This window comes from Hylobates moloch, unplaced genomic scaffold (genome assembly GCF_009828535.3).
Source record: "Hylobates moloch isolate HMO894 unplaced genomic scaffold, HMol_V3 SCAFFOLD_8, whole genome shotgun sequence".
In the NCBI taxonomy this organism is placed as follows: Eukaryota; Metazoa; Chordata; class Mammalia; order Primates; family Hylobatidae; genus Hylobates; species Hylobates moloch.
Window position 1 is genome coordinate 107,538,372 of NW_026652283.1, and position 23,301 is coordinate 107,561,672.

General features: G+C 36.7%; 1 protein-coding gene across 3 annotated transcripts in view; it reads left to right on the top strand.

Moving 5' to 3' along the window:
• Nucleotides 1-23,301, top strand: part of ZNF385D (zinc finger protein 385D) — a 971,783-nt gene that overhangs the window by 524,118 nt on the left and 424,364 nt on the right. The window contains exon 1 of one of the 3 annotated variants that reach the window (XM_058442417.1): nucleotides 16,157-16,270. The exons of the other annotated variants lie outside the window; for them this stretch is intronic. The gene's annotated coding sequence lies outside the window, so the exon portion shown is untranslated. Of the gene's footprint in view, nucleotides 1-16,156; nucleotides 16,271-23,301 lie in introns of those variants that run through there. 3 annotated transcript variants of the gene reach the window in all.

Consider the following 23,301-nt stretch of genomic DNA (forward strand, 5'->3'; position numbering starts at 1 on the left):
TTTTCCACCTCCTGTGACCCAGATGGACACAGCCTAAGTGTTCATTCAGATTTTGGGGAAGAAATGTTCTCTGTGTGTTACTAGCAGGCTCCTCAGCCTTCAGAAGTGTAGCGTAGGTCTCAGCGTGAGTGTGCTTTAAGTACTTTACATATTGTGTAAAGCTACTTCACAGTTATTATCAACAATATTAATTTAATTTTGCTCTAGGAGCCTCTTTTTTGTGGGAATCTCTAAATATTTTTCCATATTCAGGCGTATTTTCTTAATCTGATGTAGAAATTGCAGTCAAGCCTCTCCTTTAGAAGGTAAAGTCGTTGATACTTAGAAGTTCTCATTAACCACGAAAATCGCACTTCTAGCAATCAAGACTTTTAAGCCTTCTCAGTGAACATCCTCATGTTATAATATGGCAAATGTGGCTGAGGTTATTTGGGTGTTTCTTCAGCGGGATATATTTATACATCAGAAAGAACTTACAGGACTGTAAAAAAGAAAGTCCTTCTAGGAGGGATTGTAATGTTGAGAGGTTTTCTAGATTAAGTGGAAACTGGCATGGTTTGTTCAGTTTATCTTTCTAAAATATAACACAGAGAAAATTTATTTTTACTTAGAAATACCTTTATATCAGCTTAGGGAGTAGATTTCCTATCTGAAAAGGGATTTAAAGAGAAGAAAGAGAAGGAGAAGAGGAGAGAGAAAATATAATAGCATTAGTTGTAGGAGCTACTGTGTACTTTGTGCTTTTATTCCTGAGTTTATGCTACAACCAAAATTATCATTGCTATTATATTCCATTAGACCAAAAGTCACATTTATGCAGTTTCCTCCAGGCAAATTTAAGTCTCAATACTGTTTTTCTCCTTTATGTTCAATCTCAGGAAGCTCTATTCTGTAAGAGGCAGCAAATTTGCAGCACAGACATGCAACCTGTAATCTGGCATTCCTAGTAGACTAGAGAGTAAATGACTAATAATAGTTCTGACGTTTTAAGTCTTAAGTTATTCTCTTGAATAAAAAAGTTGCAAAGTAACTTTAAGACCTGTGTTAATATTTTTCTCCTTTTTCTTTTTCTTCTCTTATTTATTTACGTATTTGCCTTCGTTCATGGTTTGGCAGTACATTAACACATGTTTTAAAGTTTTAGAAAAGCAGTAGCTCTGTAAGTGAAACCAACATCTATAAAACCAATTCTAAAGTCCACCAAGATCTCTCAAATCATCTCAGTGTATGCTGTACACGGATACTTATATTTGTGAGGTCGAACAAGGCAACTCTGAAAAATTTCAGTAAAATTGATCGTTTTTTGCCATTCAAAACTCAATGAAAATACTAGTATTGGGTAGAATGTGAACAATTTAGTGACAGTGTAATTTTGTTGATTGTAGCAAATTCCCCATAGGCCTCAATATTTCAGATTTTAAACATCTTGCACCAGGTGAACTTTAAAAATGATGTCATGCACTGAATTTGGACTGAATGTTTACCATGCAAAACTTATCATCTTTCCTTTTGGTCTGGTGATTTACCATTTTTAAAAGGCTTTCCTGTTTGATTTTTGTAATCAGAGAATGTTTTGTAATCTAAGAATGTTATCCTCCACTTGATACATGGGGAAAGTGAGCTTCAGACAACTTTAGCATCCAGGTTGCCAATCAAAATCCCCAAGAAAGCACCATCTATAATGTCTAATCAGCTGGTAAGCTAGACTAAAGCCAGTGATCCTCTGTTCTCAACTGAGGATAAATTTCCTTTAATAAAAACACTCTATGATATTGTATTTTGAAGAATGAAACAAAACCACATTAAAAAATAATAACAAAAACCCTCCTCTCTTGGCATGAATTTCCTAATTAGTAAAACAAATATACTAAATCTTATTTGTCCTGTACTGTCTACCTCTCAGGGTTGTTTTAAGGTTAAATTACATAACATAGTGAAAATCCCATAAAATGTATGATACGTATCTCCAAATCTCCCATCTCTGCCAGATATCATGGTTGTAAATTCCAATACAATTCCTAGAACAAGACTTTCTACTTTTTGTGTGATGCATTACTTTCTATGTTATTTTATATTTATTTATGAATGTATCTTATCTCCCTACTAGAGTTCCTTTTGTGCGCATTCTACGTCTGTTTCAACTTTGTTCCCCAGCAGGAAATGAGATGCTTTGAATGGAGTGGTTGATCATTAGAATAAAAGAATGAAATGTTCTCCCCTCATCTGGAAGATACCGTGGTACCACCTGGGACCCTTTGAATTGTTTCTGTCAAAGTTCATATTGAAATAACTCTTTCATTAAGAATTCACCATCTGCTGGGTTTCATTTCTTTTCAAAATTGGTAATGACTTGATTATTCCCCTTTATCATATTGTGACTTTAATGCATGCCTGCTGTTGATAACTGCTTGGTTCTATTCATTTTAATATTCCTGAAGTGCCTATACAGTATCCTCTATATTTTAATAGCTCAATATATTAATAAATTTTAGTTGGATTAACATATAAATAGATGTTAGCAGTTGTTACCAACCTTGAATGAGTCTACCTCTCACGTGCTTGGGCTACAGAGCATGATAAACATGACTTTGTATCTCCTGAGCCCACTTTTCTAAAGTGGAAAACAGGCTTGCATTTCTCTTAGGCTGAAACATATCCTCAGGGATAATTCAAATGGTCAGGATAATTCCCCTGGTCCACTAATGTCACATTGGTGACCTTCTTGACTAGGACTATGATAAGACCTCCAACAAAGAGCAAAGTGATAAAGGAGCTACGGTTAATCTCCTGAGTGCTTCTACCTGCTGGTTCTTAAACCTTTTTCCCCAACCCAAAAGTTCAGTGTCTTTGTACTATCTTCTAACTGCTCAGAGAGCCCCACACAATGACTGTCCTGTCCAGCTTGTCTTGAAATGAGACAAGATCATTCTCTTGCAATTATCTAAGAACTACTCTTAGGATAAATCGTTTCCAATAAAAGCCAACTCCAGCTTCTAAAGGATCTCTTCTTGAAAGCTTTTATGGTAAACTATTTCAAATAAGGACCAAGCTTTTGCTCTAAACTATTTCAAATAAGGACTAAGCATTCTGCATGTAATGCAGTGCAATTTGAAGGAGAATAGATTTTCAGAAGTACCCCAACAATGTCTAGCAGAATACCATTTGTTTGACATAAATGGAAGAGACCAAAACGATCTTATTTTGAATTCTGTTTTTAGAAATGGCCTTATCAAAATAATTTTTCTGCATTAGCTTAACTGCTGTTTGATAGCAAATCAAAGGGAGAATTAACCAAAGCTGAAAGTATTGTACTTCTCTATCATTTTGGTGTTCAAAAGGTGATGGATTGACTGCATCACTGAAATAAATAAGAAAAGGCTTTCATTCCACTTACAAAGTTTTACAACTGTAAAACAGAAATTTGGATATAAATTCACATCCTCAGACCAGTATGTAAACAACCATCCCAAAGATCTACTTACAGGGTTAATATTTAAAAGCATTGCCATGAGTATCTGTGATGGCCCTAGAGAGCCTATGTCGACCAAATTGGGCTTGAAGTCATGTTTCGTGATTATCAATCACTGGCCTTTCACAAATGAGTCAAATTCAATTCATAACTGCTGGGTTCAAGGTGTGGGAAATGCACATAGGCAATAGGAATCAGATGTGATATAAATCAAATCTCAGGCCAAAATTCATTCTCCTTCCCTTCCCATCTTGCTCCTTTTTCTCCCAAAACCCTAATAGCACATACATTCAAAATGAGAGGTATTTTAAATTGCATTTCTGTTGTTCCAGAGAGTAGCTGCTATATCAGCCTGGGATTCAGAGCAGAGCAGAATCCAAGGTGACTTGCAACATTGAGAAAAGATTATATATTGAATTATTATTGATAACATAACCAGTTATCTGTCATTGGTTTTTCATCTGAAAGAGAAAGCAGCCCTAAAATAATACATAGTTTTAAAGTAAACAGAAACATCTAAATTTTAGAAATGATAAAAATTATACAAATAGATTTTCAATTATATATATTCCATTATATATATTATACAAATACATTTTCAATTATATATATTCAATTACATATGTGTATTTGTGTATGTATATATGTATATGTATATATATATATTTCCAAGGTGTGACTTCTTAGAGAAAGAATAGAAACAAAAAAAATATATAAAGGCAAAGAAAAATATGTATGAATTGTGAATTTACAAACTTAAAAAATGTTATAACAAAATACATCAAAAATTAAACCAATAAAGTCAAGGTCTTCATAAATGAAGTAAAAATTTAAGCAAAATGAAAAGTGTGTGTAATTTGAAAGAATTATGCATACTTATACTTGTGTTTAATAACTTAAGTATTCAAAAGAACCCCTAAAAATGGCAAGAAAAATAAAATATAAGTGATTCAATGGACATAAACAGGCTATTTACAAAAATGGAAAATTTTCAACCTTATCAGTGGTCAGGATAATACAATTAAAACGAAGAGCTATTATCATTGTGCTGATAAAATTAGCAAAACTTATGACTTGTAACCTAAAATGCTCAGTGGGAAGATAAATTAATACAGTAGTCTGACTTTTTTTTAAGATGAAATATTCTTTTATTCAGCAATGTCAATGTTGGGAATTGATCTTAGAAGAATTCAAAGGATCTCAGCTTATAATTTTACATAAACTGATATTTATAGCAACACTGTAGTAGAAAAAACTTGGAAATAATCTGACCATCCATCAGTGCAGGAATAATTGAATAAATAATGTACTATATTTTTTATATTACTATGAAGCTATTAAAGAGAATGAGTTAGGTCTGTTATCACTGGTCTGTAGGGATGTCCACAATATGCAGTTTGGTAAAAAACACAAGCTGCAGAGTAATATACACAGCAGGTGCCATCATTGCTCTGAATGTCCTTGCTTCATTGCCTTTGACGATTATTTTCTCATGAAACTTGCTAACAATCTCTTACCATCTATATGTCTAATTCTTCCACATTCATATTCACCAGGAGCCTCAGTTTATCAGGGAAGCTAAATTGTCCAACCCAGATTGAATACATGTTCACTACCTGTGCATTCAGTTTACCCTGGGCAGATCTCAGTCATAGACATTTATTCAACTCTTGGTTTCTTTTAGACAGCAAACTCTTTGAAGCCAGGGATGATTTATCTCATCTCAGCATTCCCAATATAATATGACATAAGGGGGTAATTTTTCAAACTTTTTTGAATGAATGAAAAAAAGTGCAGTCCAACCACATTCCAAAAGCAAATATATAAACAAATAATGGTAGAGTATTAGAACTGGATAGAAACATCACCAAATACTGAAGAGTGTCATTTGCTAAGAGTTTTAATACTGAAGCAATGGTATCCAGCTTATGGGTCACCAAATCCCAAATGCATTCATATGCCAACGTTGGCTAAAAACAAAACTTTTCTTGAAAATTCCCAGTTGCCCATGAAGCACAAAATCTTTACAATTGTGCATACCGTTATTCTTGTGTTTGCTAAAGGTTGAGCACTATTCAACTAGACCGAAGGAAGGAATGTAATATCGACATGAAGATATCAGGGAATAGGCAGCATACTATCTTTAAAAGAACGATTATATCCCTTGCAAAGCCCTCTGAGGGGTAGAAGAGTAAAAGTGATACCACTTGCCTGAAGCTCTTCTCTATTCTGTTTTAATTTTAGGTCTTTAAAGTCTGAATTTGTCTTAATTGTTTGTTTCTGTGAGGGTTAAGTGAGCCACATCTTACCCCATGTCTTGCATGTATAATACTTACATACTACTTTTAAATGCATGTATACCCTCTGTTGTCACTGAAATACAAATTCAGTTTAAAACATCATTGAATTTATTTAGGGTTTTGATTATCTTTACCTTCTCAAAAATATGCACATAAAAAGCAAATCATTATCAAAAGAGATGATCACATTCTTCTTTTTTCCACTTACAACAGGGTCCTCACACCCAAAAATGTTGGAAAATAATTACCTAAATATAAAGCAGTATAGGCACAAGCATCAAACAACATGTTTGTCTGAACATAATTGAGAGAGATTTGCAGTCCAGTGTAAGGCTGTGCACTCTCGGTCTTCAGGTGCACAGTGGGAGGCAATTTCTGACCCCTCCAGTAGAGGGAGACCTAGATATCAGTTCTGGCCAGTAATACATGTGGGAGTAATGAGGGTCAAGTGCAGGTCAGGCATTTAATTGCTGGTATGTGACTCTCCAGGGATCACTTTTTCCACTGCTACAGCATCTGGGAAATGTTCCAAATAATGGCTGTTTTGTCAGCTGAGTCTTAAAGTGAAGGCAAAGTGATGCAGTCCGGAGTCGGAGCTCACCCATAAAGATCATTGTGTGGGGCAAGAAATAAATCTTTACTCTTGCAAGCAACTGAGATTGTTGGCCTGTTAGTTATCATAGAAAAAGCTAGCATCTCTTGCCTAATAGAGTTTCTGCTATTTGAGTTTTTCTTGGGAGCTATTTAATTACATCAATTGGCTTTTAATTGTACCTTGGAACTGGATGTAGTTCAGGAAAGTGAGAGATTTCAGAGCAGAAGAAGCTAGGCGCCAAAGGCTGTCTATACTGGTTTAGTCATCCTTTATGATGAGTTTGTAATAGATGATGAGCTTTTGGACTGTGAAGTCAAAACCATTTTTGTTGCTGGTGTTTCACTTAGCTAGCTACTCCTGAGAATTTCATAATATGAGGTTTTAAAATTTGGTTGGTTGATTAACTGGTTGTTAAAAATTTTGTGATGATACTAAATAAATGATATCAAAAAGTGGAAGTGACTAGTTATCAGAAAAGGCCATAGAGCTTAATGATTAAGGGTCAGGCTTGGAGTTAGAAAGACCAAGGACAGAATTTTGACTTTGCATTTATAGCCATTTGATAATCGTTAATTACATTAATTAAAGATTATCTTTTAATAATATTTAATTTTAGTAAATAATTTTTTATCTTTTTAGCCACAGTTGCCTCATACATCCAATGTGAATTGTAATAATAGAAAGTACTTCATAGACTGCTGTAAGCATTGACAGAAAAAATATGAAAAATGTTTTATATGTTCCTACAGTTATTGTTTAGTTCATGGTGTTATTATTTATGAGCAAGTTATATCACCTCTAAGAAGCATCTTTTCTCACACTTTAACATCTCTGAAATCAAGACACTTATTAAAATTGGTGATATTTTATAATTATAGTTATTGGATATATAAGTTAGATTTGAAGAGACAGGGTTGTGATCATATTATTAACAGGGTTTCTAGCTAGGGCTCATTTGAGCATCATAGATGGATAAGGCCAGTTTGCTATCCTTCAAACATAAAAAACCATTACCTTCTAGAACTTCTCTTTTCCATCACTTTGACAATTGACACTCAAAGCCCCTATTGTTTTTTAGTGGCTGTTGGGAATTTTCTTCCTAGTGCCTTAGAGTGTTAGTGTGATATTCTAGGCAAAAAGGTCTTATAGCTGAATTAAAAACACTCAAAACAGGAAGCCTGCCTCTTCATTGTTCATTCACATCTAAATTCATTTTGGCAAGTTCTGGAAGCTGTTCACAAACAAGATTCTGACTATCACCTTTGTTTTTAGCATATATACCATACGTAACTGTACCTGTCTCCCAGATCCTCCAAGTACCTGTCTTGAAAACTTTCCCTTACATATTTGAGCTTCTCAATAGCATTTTACTCATGCTTATCACCTGCATTGTCTCCCCAGGCAATCTTCTTGAATTTTCCATATTACCAAAATGATGAGAGCCAACATAAACCAATTTTGTAACAATACCTATTCTTCTAAACACTGCTCTTCTGTGTTACTCTGGGAATTCATTGTTAATCTTTATAATCATGCCATTAAGTTTGCTACCCTTAATGTGCAGTTATGAAGATCTAAACGCTTTGAAATAAAAGGGATAATGTAGGCCCATAGGCTCCACAAACCCTGAGATAAGTATGAAATGGTAGACTGCATGGTGGCCACAAATTCTTCCCTTTCTCTACTCACACTCATTTGCAATATTATTTTACTACTCCAGAGGTGGAGTCTATTTCTCCAACTTTTTTTTTTTTTTTTTTGAGATGGAGTCTCACACTGTTACCAGGCTGGAATGCAGTGGTGCTATCTTGGCTCACTGCAACCTCCACCTCTTGGGTTCAAGCAATTCTCTTTTCTCAGCCTCCTGAGTAGCTGGTACTACAGGCGCACGCCACCGCACCCAGCTAATTTTTGTATTTTTAGTAGAGATGAAGTTTCACCATGTTGGCCAGGATGACCTTGATCTCTTTTTTTTTTTTTTTTTTTTTTTTTTTGAGACGGAGTCTTGCTCTGTCGCCCAGGCTGGAGTGCAGTGGCGCGATCTCGGCTCACTGCAAGCTCCACCTCCCGGGTTCACGCCATTCTCCTGCCTCAGCCTCTCCGAGTAGCTGGGACTACAGGCGCCCGCCACCACGCCCGGCTAATTTTTTTGTATTTTTAATAGAGACGGGGTTTCACCGTGGTCTCGATCTCCTGACCTCGTGATCCGCCCGCCTCGGCCTCCCAAGACCTTGATCTCTTAACCTCATGATCCGCCCGCCTCGGCCTCTCAAAGTTTTGGAATTACAAGTGTGAGCCACCGCACCTGGCCTCTCCAACCTTTTAAATCCAAGCTGGTATTCTGACTTGCTCTGAACAATAAGTTGCAGAAAACATGTCATCTAAATTCTAAAGCAATGCACCTGTACTCACTTGGAGCGCTACCCTGAACCCACCATACCATGAAGAAAGCTGGGATATAGAAAGAAAGGCCTAGCCATCTCAACTGAACCATCTGCTTCTGGACCCCTATCTACCTCCCAGCTGAAAACAGCTACATGAGAAAACACAGGCGAGATTATCACAAGAACCTTGCAGGCAATCCACTATACTGCTGGACATAGTAAATTGCTGTTGTTTGAAGACACTAAATTTTGAACGGCTTTTATACATGGATCGATGACTGAAAGAAGTCAAAGGCTTTCAACAGCTAGAATAGATTTCTCTGAATTAGTGTCTGAAAGAAGGAGGGAGGCCTGTAGAGAGAAATTTGCAGTGACATATAAAAAAAAAAGTTTCACTTAGCTTTGTTTCTAATGCTAGCATCATATGAAAGAATTTATACTTTAAAGAGCTTTAAAGATACATACCTTGAATTTTTTACAGCCCTTTTATGAAGCCATCAGAAAGTGCATTTCAAACAAGTTTCATGTTTCTCCTTAAAAATTTCTCATAATGTGACATATAGAGGTGACAGGATCAGCTCAAGGAGGGAAGAGAAGAAGAGTGGAATAAGCCAGATGATTATTCCCGGTTCTCACCATTCTAAGATATTTAAATTGGGGTGGGTCTCCAGCAGTGTCAGCAAACTACCTTATATTTTTGTACATTGTGAGCCGAGAATGTTTTTTACATTTGTTTAATGGCCGAAAGAGGAAATAAAAATAATAATATTTTATATATGTAAAATATATATAAAATTCAAATTTTAGTGTCTATAAGTAAAGTTGTATGAGAACACAGCCGTGCTCCTTCGTTTACATACTATCTATGGTTTCTTTTTGGCTACAGCAGTGGAGTTGAGTAGCTGTGATAGTGGCTGTGTGCAAGTCTAACGTGCTTACTATCTATCTGGCTCATTACAGAAAAAGTTTGGCAACTTTTGTTCTAGGATGGAGATTTGAGAATTTTCTTTTAGGTCTCTGTAATGTGTTATATCCCATGGCAGTATTTGTGAATCCATAAATAAACACACCCAGCTGACTGTCTGAACCTCACTCTTACAGTCTTCATATCTTGCTTGTTGAATATGCAGAAGTGTAAAGGTGTCTGTGTCCTAAGTTTGCTTAGGGGAAGAGATGAGGGGAAGAGAGAGCTAGAGAACAGTAGATCAGAGTAAGTGTTTGATGATACTTTAATCGAAAAAGTGACATTAAAATGATTTAATACCCCTCCATATTTATGTTTTTCTCTTGATATCTCTTTCTAATAACTTTTGTTTATAGATCAAAGCAGTTTTTGAAGAGCCAGAAGACTAAACAATGAACAGCATTAGCCCAGAAATAACTTTTTTCTTTCCAATTTGCTTCCATAATCTGCAATTAAAAGTTCTGCAAAAGAAGTTATTCTAACAGTGTACCTAACAGTAGATAAACTGTGAAAGTTCTGGGCATAATTTTCTTTACCTGTCTGACCTTCATAGGCACCCAGACATCTATAGACTATTCACTCCTCACCTCACCTCGAAATGATGTTCTTATTAAGGCACTTCATGATTTTTAAAAATCATATTTGGAATATATTAATATACTTTGCCTCTACAACAAATGAGGGACTATGGAATATAATCTCAGGATCCCAAACTGAAAGAGACATTTAGTTGGAGGGACAATTATTGCTAGGCCTAGAATAATATTTTTTGTTTTTCTGGAAATGACACACCATTAGTTATGAAATGGAGGAATGTAAAAGGTATCGTCTTTTCCCATAACAATACAGTTCCAAGTATAATTTCTGGTTTACCAAGAACCTTTTCAAGTAAATATAAAATCTTCCCTCTTTTAGGCTACATGCCTCTTTCTCCATTTTTAAAGCTATTTTCTATTAGAGCATATGCTAAGATTTATTATTTGTGCCTTTAACCTTAGTGAACATATGTATTTGGTTTAGTTTTTTTTTTTTTAATAGTATCACTTTGATCCACCCTGTGAATCACATGTGTTTACCACATTCCTGTGAAGACTATGAGTATTTCAGCAGGGAACATTGTCCAACTGGAGAATTTTGGAGGCAACATATGTTCTCATAACAATTTTCTGGAGGGAAAACTCATCCTAAGCAAATTTTACAATGGAAGGATCATGAGCCATTTGCTACATACTTGCATAGTATCTGTTTGGTACTAAGAACTATATTTATTTTTGCTGCTTTTCTCCAACTTAAAAAAAAAAAAAGTAAGCAAACTACACATAGCCTCACTAGTTTTCCTCTTTCCTTCTTAGCTCTTGAGCATTTCTTGGTTTTTGATTGATTCTCACATATGATACTACCTTTAGTAGATTTGAATTTAAATAATTAAATTTTGATGAATGTGTTTATTTAGGGTCATGACTGTCTACCAATAAACAACTGAGTTTATTTAGGGCTAGAGCTGTTCCTAGCACTTGCTAGGTCAGTGTATGTATTAGTCAGTTTTCACACTGCTGTAAAGAACTACCTGAGACTGGGTAATTTATAAAGAAAAGAGATTCAGTTGACTCACCATTCTACATGGCTGGGAAAGCTTCAGGAAACTTACTATCATGGTGGAAGGTGAAGGAGAAGCAAGCACCTTCTTCACAAGGGGGAAGTACCACGCTTTTAAACCACCAGATGTCGTGAGAACTCACTCACTATCACAAAAACAGCATGGGGGAACTGCCCCAAGATCCAGTCCTCTCCCACGAGGTCCCACTCTCGACACATGGGGATTACAATCCAAGATGAGATTTGGGCGGGGACACAGAGCTGCACATTTTCAGTCTGTCACTTAGGATATGCGTAAGTAACAGAAAAGATGAGTAAAAATTGTCCTTTTAAAAAATGAAGCTTTTCATTGGCTCACTTAACTGGGAGTACAAAGGTAGGGTAAGGCTCAGTGTTACTTAATTCAACAGGTCAATGATAACCATGTATCTAATCTGTAGTCCTAACTGCCACCTTTATGCTGAAATATCACAGAATCAGAGCTGTAGGATTCTTCCTTATTCACATTTTGTGAAAGAAAGAGGAAACACCTAAAGTCTTTTCCAGATAAGCAAAATGGAACTTTCTAAGAAGGCTTGAACAAATGGTTTCCTTGGTCAAATTGCGGCACATATCTATTCCTGAGCCACATCTTTCTTAGGGGGATGGAGTTTTGCTGTTTAGACTTGTAGCTGCATATGTGGACATGAGGTCAGCTCTGAGTCTCGTGGACTGGGTGGGTGTTTGAATATAACTAGGATACTTCAGAAAAGAAGGAGAAGGGAATGAATGGAGGTAAGCAAACATCAGTGTCTACTTCAGTCAGCTATATATGTTTGAAATAGAATGAAAATTTGATGTTGTAGAACTACCTATTCCCTTTTTTTCTTATTGTCCACTTTTTTTTGTTTAACTATCAAAGGTCACATATATAAAATATTTTACATGTGTTAATTTAGTAATCACCATAAAATAATGTGAAAAAGACTTGTTAACATTTTCAATTAAAGAACTCTTCTAAAATAACTTTATCTTTTAAATCATTTCAAAAATGACTATACGAGCTAGCATATTCAAATGCATATCATTGTTGTATGCGTCCTTTAGTCTAGGCTTAGCAAATACAAACCATTGTTGAAGCCAATAATTACATGGAAGATAGATTGTGTTTCCTATTTTACAGATGAATAAAATGAGCCAGGGAAATTAATTGATTGGGTTATTGTCCTTCATTGACTAAGTTATAGAGCATAGCATTTGATTCCAAGTCTCCTGCTCTTAAGCCTGATTTTCTAAATTATTTTGTTTCCTGGAGCTGTCATATGAGTTATTACAAACTGAATGCCTTAAAATAACAGAAATCTACTTTCTCATAGTTCTGAGGGTCAGAAGTCCAAAATCAAGTGGTGGGAGGGCCACATTTTCTCTGGAGTGTGAAACCAGGAAGGTTTTTGCGGGAAAACCACTCCTGGCCTCTTCTAGATTCTGATGACTGTTGGCAATTTTTGGCTTATGGCCACAACCCTCTCCATGTGCGTGGTGTTCAAGCTTCCCACCTCTCTTACAAGATACGTGTGATTGCATTTAGGGTCCGTCTGGATAATGCAGGGTAACCTTTTTCTCTTAAGATTCTTAATTTATTTTATCTTTTGCCATACAAGGTAATATTAACACTTTGCCGTATGAAGTAATAACAGCAGATTTCAGAGACTCTGATGTATACATAACTTCGGGGCCAACTTTCAGCCCGCTAAGTATACCATTCTAAAAATCTGATTAAAAGAAAACCCAGTAATACAGGATTTTTGCCTTTCTTGATCTCTGCAGTGTTCCTAGTATCCAACACAACACAGTATGTGGTACAGTAGGTACTCAATAAATATTCGTTGATTGATGAATGAATAAATGCATCATTATGTGAGAATGGAAAGTGTCATGATACAAGTAGGATGTGCTCTACTATTGGAAAGGAGTTGTGGGTGAAGAGCATAGTTGAGAAAATAAGATTGATTTTTATAAAATATTTAGATATTCTCATAAAAAGTTTTTGACCACAAGTATATCATTAAGGGGAATCAGTGAATGAACTGAATATCTGGTGCATGGATCTTTTTCCTTTTGTGGGTGTTAAGCAGAAGAAAATATGAAAAAGAGTAGAGCTCATAGAATCAGGTAAACTTCAAATCTGGAATGACCTGAAATGTCTGGTACAACTTCACACCCAACAACAAATGATCACACTTGTGAAACAGTGACAGTTTCCATTTAAATGCCCAACAGTGCTGAGGATGGCAAGACCTTACCGTTCAGCCCGTTTTGTCATTGAATGTGAAGTTGAATAATGCGAAATTTCAAATGTATTTACCAGTTACACAGGGCATTGTCTGGAGCAGCCATGACCTTAAAGTCTGGGAGAGGTTCCCAGAAAATGGAGAGTAACTCCCCATATTACAACTTTCTGTAATCATGAGGGAGCACCTGCTTTGCTGATCCATGAGAATGTATGGGACCCTATTAGCTAGGAAGGAATTTCTCCTCATAAACACACAGCAAGCGCTAGCAATTTACAAATTATTTGTTTAAAAATGTTCATTATTTATTATAAACTTTTAACACAATGTGAATGAGTCTAACATATAAAATACCTAAAGGCAGATGACAAAATAGAGATATGTTTATTTTCTGTAAGACTTGTTGCATTCGAGGAGATGCTATAATCTTTTTTTATTTTTATTGGATCTTTTAAAAATGAGAGTAGGTGTGAAGAAAAAGAAATAAGGCACACAGTTTATTAACATGTTCAGTATTGTAAAATTTGTTACAAATAAAAAGATTTTTAAAATATGAACTTGAAGGAGAGACGAGAGAGAAATATGTGGAGAACAAATTATTTTAACAACATTGTCTAGAAAATTTATTAAGTAGATTTTTAATGTTTCTATAAGTAAATCTGGAATGGTATGCAAGCTAGTTAAAGGGATAGTGAATTTTAATGTCAAATATTTGTATTTTAAAAGCACATTTATTAGCCCATTTCTCATAAGATGTTTAAGTATAAATATGTCTCTAAGCTTCTTTTAATATTTTCAAACTGCAGCTTATTTTGATATCAGTACAAAGTCATATAATTTTAAAGAAAAAATAGCCAAAACATATGGTAACAAAATAAATCCTAACAATCCAGAATTGATCAGACTCAGTTGTCTGGCCCCAGTCAACTGTGGCTTATGAAGGAGTGCTGTGCACATTTATATCCAATAGAAGGGAAAGCAATCTATCTCCCCAGTGCTCAGAAGAACAGTGGGAGGGTTCCAATTATCTGTGCTTCTACAAGTTCGGTTCATGGATATAGTAGGGGTGATTTAAACCAGATTTAAACTCAGTAAATATTGATTGAATGAATGAGAAGCTAAGTGGGATGGATGACCTTTGAATGAAGTGTAGAAAGGTCTGAGTTTAAGTTCGAGCACCGCCACTAGCTTGGAACAAAGCTAAGGATTTCTTATTCCCAGTCCAGGGATCATTTGTCAAGAGTAATTTGTCACTGCATCAATTAACTATGAAAGGGTTGAACAAATATAAAAGAAAAGAAAGAATACTTTAGATTACCTACTATGTTCTTGCCACAATACTTTGTGTATATTTTCTTTTCCACCGTAGCATTCCTGTGAGGTAAGTGTGATTTCTGCTCCTCTTCCCTTCAAATGAGGTTCATAAAGACAGAGTACTTGAACAGCTAAATATGGAAGGGAATTATAGAATATAAGAAAAAGGACATTCCGGGTAACAAAAAAGAAAAATTTTATAAGTAAAACGTTTTTACAAAATTATTGAATTGTGCCTCTAAAAACGACCTTGAGTGTTGATTTGTTTCAATGAGAAATGCTAAGAAAACATTTCCTCTCATGCTTATATTCAGTCTCCAGTCTCGCTGGGTACATAAACTCTGAAGCCCTGGAACCTGACTCATTTGGTTTTCTTCACATTACTTTTGAAACCCAAATACTAGCTTTTAACAGAGTATCTTATTCACCAACTTTTAAAGCCAACTTATGGTATGACACCATTCAGTGAACTTGGGTGGTTAAATGGGATCAGTGGCATAAATGTTTTCCTCTGGATACACTCCAGAGTTTCTGTCTACCCCAAGGCAATGGCAAACATGGACATACTTATTTTCTGTTTCTCTCAAGACTACAAGGTTTCTTTGTACACTGCAAGCAAAATTTCCAGACACAAACATTTGCCAAGGAAGAGAAATCACAACAAGGAACACCTATTTAACATTTGATGGGCACATTCCGCAACTGTACTAATAAAAATACTGTGAGGAAGATGTGGTCTAGAGGTCAATCTCATCGTGGATAGACAAGGGAAGGGAAGGAAAGAAGGAAAGAAAACAAATACCAAGTAAGAATTGCTAAGCAAATACAGTCCTGGCTACAGAATCAATGTAATAGCAAACAACCAACAGTACAAATAATACGTAGAGGCTTTCCCAGCGCACCTAATATGGCATCAAATAAGATGGTTGCAGGAGTTTTATACCAGAGGAATATAAATCTATGCATGTCTACCCTAGGATGGTGACAGCTATGTCAACACTGGTAACGTAACAGATCAATGTAATCAATTCATCCAAACAGCTCATCAACTCAGTTAATCAAATATCAGTCAAAGAAACTGCTTGAACAAGTAAACTAGGATACATTCCCAAAATACTCATGCCAGTAATACATGTACATAACAGACACAGTGTCAGTTTGGTGAATATAGAGATGAATTTTTACTAGAGTAATTAGAAGCTTAAATGCAAGTCTTTGCTTAGATAACTCTAAAATGCCTCTTTTATTTTTTTTTGACAGAGTCTCACTCTGCCACTCAGGCTGGAGTGCAGTAGTGGTATCTCAGGTCACTGCAACCTCTGCCTCCTGCGTGCAAGCAATTCTCCTGCCTCAGCCTCCCAAGTAGCTGGGATTAAAGGTACCTGCCATCATGCACAGCTAATTTTTGCAATTTTAGTAGAGGTGGGGTTTCACCATGTTGGCCAGGCTGCTCTGAACTCCTGACTTCAAGTGATCCTCCTGCCTCTACCTCCCAAAGTATTGAGACGACAGGCCCCATGTCAGGCCAAACTCTAAAATATTAGGTTGGTGCAAAAGTAATTGCAGCCTTTGCCATTGAAAGTAATGGCAAAGACCACTATTACTTTTGCACCAACTTTATATATTTCAATAATTTAGCATCTCCCCCATTGAAAGCCTAATTCATGACACCATCTAACATACCTGGCCTACCGCAACTGCTCCTCCCAACTTGTCTCACTACCACCAGCTTGACCCCCTACAGTTCACCGTTTTAACAAGGAAAGTTATCTTCTCGAAGGATAAATCATTATATCTTCCCCTTGCTTAAAATTCTCCTTTGCTTTCTCTTCTAATCTGGATAAAATTCAGGCTTTTTATCATGACTGAACAAAAGTACATGGTCAGGGCCCATCCCTTGTCTCTGACCCTGTCTCTGCTACTCTATGCCACTACAATGGCCTTTCTCTGTCCTAAAATAGCCAAGCTTGTTAATAATGCTGGGCCTTTGCACTTGCTGATCTGTTCACTGAGAAAGCTCTTTGCCTCCTTCTCATTATTTGGACCTCAAGTTTCATATCTCAGAGACTTTTTCTGGCCACCTCTAATGAAATAGCCACTCCTTTCCACACCCAATTACTCACTTTCCTTTTCTCCTTTGCCTTTTAAAAATGTTTTATAATATTAATTCCTGAAATTATACAATTTATTAATTTGTTTACATATTCATTGTCATCCCTGGAAAAGGTAAACTTCTTTCCCCCTAGAATGATCATGCCTCCTCCAGAAAAATGTCAACATTCTAATCCTTGCAAACAGCTAATATATTATTGGCAAAAGGGGCTTTGAAGATACAGTTAAATTAAGGACCATGAGATGGAAAGATTATTCTGGATTATCCAGATGGGCCCTTCCTTAAGGGTCCTTGTAAGAGGGAGATGAGAGGGACATAGTAAAAGGAGACATGAGGATGGAACCAGAGTGTACTTTGAAAATGGAGAGAGGGGCAGTAAGCCAAGGAACAGAGGTGGTCTATAGAAGCTGTAAAAGGCAAAGAAATTAATTGTTCCCTAAAGCCTACAGAAAGAACCAGTGTTGCCAGTACCTTAAATTTAGTGCGGTAAAACTAGTTTCAGACTTCTGACTCTCAGAACTGTAAGATAAAAAAATTTGCATTGTTTTAAGCCACTAAGGTTGTAGTAATTTGCTGGGGTAGCAATAAGAAACTAACAAAGATGGTTTATTTCTGTTGTCTGCTGAATCCGTACTATCCATACCTGCCTGACACATAGTAGGTAGCCAATAAATATTTGTAGAACAAATGATAAACCACATGCCAAAGTGTCCTTATGGAAAGACATAAATGTCAAAATGATGTAGGTTATAGGTGAGTAAAACTACAATTATAACTCAAACTTATTTTAAAATCTACAAAATCCTCTGCCCCCATTTCTTTTGTTTATTTCTCTAATGGGCACCAAAATGTAGTGAAACATATATTTATTATATCATTAAGAAGACGTTTAAAATATGACTTATTTTAACTTTTTTTTAATATACTTTAGGTTTTAGGGTACATGTGCACAATGTGCAGGTTTGTTACATATGTATCCATGTGCCGTGTTGGTGTGCTGCACCCATTAACTCGTCATTAGGTGTATCTCCTAATGCTGTCCCTCCCCCCTCCGCCAACCGATAACAGTCCCCAGAGTGTGATGTTTCCCTTCCTGTGTCCATGAGTTCTCATTGTTCAATTCCCACCTATGAGTGAGAACATGAGGTGTTTGGTTTTTTGTCCTTGCGATAGTTTACTGAGAATGATGGTTTCCAGTTTCATCCATGTCCCTACAAAGGACACGAACTCATCATTTTTTATGGCTGCATAGTATTCCATGGTGTATATGTGCCACATTTTCTTAAACCAGTCTATCGTTGTTGGACATTTGGGTTGGTTCCAAGTCTTTGCTGTTGTGAATAGTGCCGCAACAAACATACGTGTGCATTTGTCTTTATAACAGCATGATTTCTAGTCCTTTGGGTATATACCCAGTAGTGGGATGGCTGGGTCAAATGGTATTTCCAGTTCTAGATCCCTGAGGAATCGCCACACTGACTTCCACAATGGTTGAACTAGTTTACAGTCCCACCAACAGTGTAAAAGTGTTCCTATTTCTCCACATCCTCTCCAGCACCTGTTGTTTCCTGACTTTTTAATGATGACCATTCTAACTGGTGTGAGATGGTATCTCACTGTGGTTTTGATTTGCATTTCTCTGATGGCCAGTGATGATGAGCATTTCTTCATGTGTTTTTTGGCTGCATAAATGTCTTCTTTTGAGAAGTGTCTATTCATGTCCTTTGCCCACTTTCTGATGGGGTTGTTTGTTTTTTTCTTGTAAATTTGTTTGAGTTCATTGTACATTCTGGATATTAGCCCTTTGTCAGATGAGTAGGTTGCAAAAATTTTCTCCCATTCTGTAGGTTGCCTGTTCACTCTGATGGTAGTTTCTTTTGCTGTGCAGAAGCTCTTTAGTTTAATTAGATCCCATTTGTCAATTTTGGCTTTTGTTGCCATTGCTTTTGGTGTTTTAGACATGAAGTCCTTGCCCATGCCTATGTCCTGAATGGTATTGTCTAGGCTTTCTTGTAGGGTTTTTATAGTTTTAGGTCTAACATTTCAGTCTTTAATCCATCTTGAATTAATTTTTGTATAAGGTGTAAGGAAGGGATCCAGTTTCAGCTTTCTCCATGTGGCTAGCCAGTTTTCCCAGCACCATTTATTAAATAGGGAATCCTTTCCCCATTGCTTGTTTTTGTCAAATATCAGATAGTTGTAGATATGCGGCATTATTTCTGAGGGCTCTGTTCTGTTCCACTGATCTATGTCTCTGTTGTGGTACCAGTACCATGCTGTTTTGGTTACTGTAGCCTTGTAGTATAGTTTGAAGTCAGGTAGCATGATTCCTCCAGCTTTGTTCTTTTGGCTTAGGGTTGACTTGGCGATGCGGGCTCTTTTTTGGTTCCATATGAACTTTAAAGTAGTTTTTTCCAATTCTGTGAAGAAAGTCATTGGTAGCTTGATGGGGATGGCATTGAATCTATACATTACCTTGGGCAGTATGGCCATTTTCACGATATTGATTCTTCCAGCCCATGAGCATGGAATGTTCTTCCATTTGTTTGTGTCCTCTTTTATTTCATTGAGCAGTGGTTTGTAGTTCTCCTTGAAGAGGTCCTTCACATCCCTTGTAAGTTGGATTTCTAGGTATTTTATTCTCTTTGAAGCAATTGTGAATGGGAGTTCACTCATGATTTGGCTCTCTGTTTGTCTGTGATTGGTGTACAGGAATGCTTGTGATTTTTGTACATTGATTTTGTATGCTGAGACTTTGCTGAAATTGCCAATCAGCTAAAGGAGATTTTGGGCTGAGACGATGGGGTTTTCTAGATATACAATCATGTCATCTGCAAACAGGGACAATTTGACTTCCTCTTTTCCTAATTGAATACCCTTTATTTCCTTCTCCTGCCTGATTGCCCTGGCCAGAACTTCCAGCACTATGTTGAATAGGAGTGGTGAGAGAGGGCATCCCTGTCTTGTGCCAGTTTTCAAAAGGAATGCTTCCAGTTTTTGCCCATTCAGTATGATATTGGCTGTGGGTTTGTCATGGTTAGCTCTTATTATTTTGAGATACATCCCATCAATACCTAATTTATTGAGAGTTTTTAGCATGAAGGGTTGTTGAATTTTGTCAAAGGCCTTTTCTGCATCTATTGAGATAATCATGTGGCTTTTGTCTTTGGTTCTGTTTATATGCTGGATTACATTTACTGATTTGCGTATGTTGAACCAGCCTTGCATCCCAGGGATGAAGCCCACTTGATCATGGTGGATAAGCTTTTTGATGTGCTGCTGGATTCAGTTTGCCAGTATTTTATTGAGGATTTTTGCATCAATGTTCATCAAGGATATTGGTCTGAAATTCTCTTTTTTGGTTATGTCTCTGCCAGGCTTTGGTATCAGGATGATGCTGGCCTCATAAAATGTGTTAGGGAGGATTCCCTCTTTTTCTATTGATTAGAATAGTTTCAGAAGGAATGGTACCAGTTCCTCCTTGTACCTCTGGTAGAAATCGGCTGTGAATCCATCAGGTCCTGGACTCTTTTTGGTTGGTAAGCTATTGATTATTGCCACAATTTCAGAGACTGTGATTGGTCTATTCAGAGATTCAACTTCTTCCTGGTTTAGTCTTGGGAGGGTGTATTTGTCGAGGAATTTATCCATTTCTTCTAGATTTTCTAGTTTATTTGCATAGAGGTGTTTGTAGTATTCTCTGATGGTAGATTGTATTTCTGTGGGATCAGTGGTGATATCCCCTTTTTCATTTTTTATTGCATCTATTTGATTCTTCTCTCTTTTCTTCTTTATTAGTCTTGCTAGCGGTCCCTCAGTTTTGTTGATCTTTTCAAAAAACCAGCTCCTGGATTCATTAATTTTTTGAAGGGTTTTTTGTGTCTCTATTTCCTTCAGTTCTGCTCTGATTTTAGTTATTTCTAGCCTTCTGCTAGCTTTTGAATGTGTTTGCTCTTGCTTTTCTAGTTCTTTTAATTGTGATGTTAGGGTGTCAATTTTGGATCTTTCCTGCTTTCTCTTGTGGGCATTTAGTGCTATAAATTTCCCTCTACACACTGCTTTGAATGTGTCCCAGAGATTCTGGTATGTTGTGTCCTTGTTCTCGTTGGTTTCAAAGAACATCTTTATTTCTGCCTTCATTTCATTATGTACCCAGTAGTCATTCAGGAGCAAGTTGTTCAGTTTCCATGTAGTTGAGCGGTTTTGAGTGAGTTTCTTAATCCTGAGTTCTAGTTTGATTGCACTGTGGTCTGAGAGACAGTTTGTTATAATTTCTGTTCTTTTATGTTTGCTGAGGAGAGCTTCACTTCCAATTATGTGGTCAATTTTGGAATAGGTGTGGTGTGGTGCTGAAAAAAATGTATATTCTGTTGATTTGGGGTGGAGAGTTTGTAGATGTCTATTAGGTCCACTTTGTGCAGAGCTGAGTTCAATTCCTGGATATCCTTGTTAACTTTCTGTCTCATTGATCTGTCTAATGTTGACAGTGGGGTGTTAAAATCTCCCATTATTATTGTGTAGGAGTTTAAGTCCCTTTGCAGGTCACTCAGGACTCACTTTATGAATCTGGGTGCTCCTGTGTTGGGTGCATATATATTTAGGATAGTTAGCTCTTCTTGTTGAATTGATCCCTTTACCATTATGTAATGGCCTTCTTTGTCTCTTTTGATCTTTGTTAGTTTAAAGTCTATTTTATCAGAGACTAGGATTGCAACCCTTGCCTTTTTTTGTTTTCCATTTGCTTGATAGATCTTCCTCCATCCCTTTATTTTGAGTCTATATGTGTCTCTGCATGTGAGATGGGTTTCCTGAATACAGCACACTGATGGGTCTTGACTCCTTATCCAGTTTGCCAGTCTGTGTCTTTTAATTGGAGCATTTAGCCCATTTACATTTAAAGTTAATATTGTTATGTGTGAATGTGATCCTGTCATTATGATGTTAGTTGGTTATTTTGCTCATTAGTTGATGCAGTTTCTTCCTAGCCTTGATGGTCTTTACAATTTGGCATGTTTTTTGCAGTGGCTGGTACCGGTGGTTCCTTTCCATGTTTAGTGCTTCCTTCAGGAGCTCTTTTAGGGCAGGCCTGGTGGTGACAATATCATTCAGCATTTGCTTGTCTGTAAAGTATTTTATTTCTCCTTCACATATGAAGCTTAGTTTGGCTGGATATGAAATTCTGGGTTGAAAATTCTTTCCTTTAAGAATGTCGAATATCGGCCCCCACTCTCTTCTGGCTTGTAGAGTTTCTGCCGAGAGATCAGCTGTTAGTCTGAGGGGCTTCCCTTTGTAGGTAACCTGACCTTTCTATCTGGCCGCCCTTAACATTTTTTCCTTCATTTCAACTTTGGTGAATCTGACAATTATGTGTCTTGGAGTTAGTTACTCTTCTCGAGGAGTATCTTTGTGGCGTTCTCTGTATTTCCTGAATCTGAATGTTGGCCTGCCTTGCTAGATTGGGGAAGTTCTCCCTGTCACTTTGACGTACACCAATCAGACGTAGGTTTGGTCTTTTCACATGGTTCCATAGTTCTTGGAGGCTTTGTTCGTTTCTTTTTATTCTTTCTTCTCTAAACTTCCCTTCTCGCTTCATTTCATTCATTTCACCTTCCATCAGCGATACCCTTTCTTCCAGTTGATCGCATTGGCTCCCGAGGCTTCTGCAATCTTCGTGTAGTTATTGAAACTTGGCTTTCAGCTCCATCAGCTCCTTTAAGCCCTTGTCTCCATTGGTTATTCTAGTTATCCATTCATATAATTTTTTTTCAAAGTTTTTAACTTCTTTACTATTGTTTTGAATTTCCTCCCATAGCTCGGAGTAGTTTGATCGTCTGAAGCCTTCTTCTGTCAACTCATCAAAGTCATTCTCCGTCCAGCTTTGTTCCATTGCTGGTGAGGAACTGCGTTCCTTTGGAGGAGGAGAGGTGCTCTGCTTTTTACAGTTTCCAGTTTTTCTGCTCTGTTTTTTCCCCATCTTTGTGGGTTTATCTACTTTTGGTCTTTGATGATGGTGATTATTTTAACTTCTACCTTTACTGAAAGCTGTGAACGCCTATTTCCCTGAAACTGACATTGAAAGATTTCCTGTTCAAAGTGAATATATGTGACTGCGTGACCACGAACTTCTCAACACAGATAAATATATTAGTTTAAAAGGAATATTTTATCTGCGAAATACAGCTCTGGTTTTTAGAAATTATAACCAACCCTAGTCTGCATGGATTTGTTCTTTCATAAAATACATTTTGTTCATTCATGGTTTATATTTATGCTTACAGACATAATATTCCCATAGA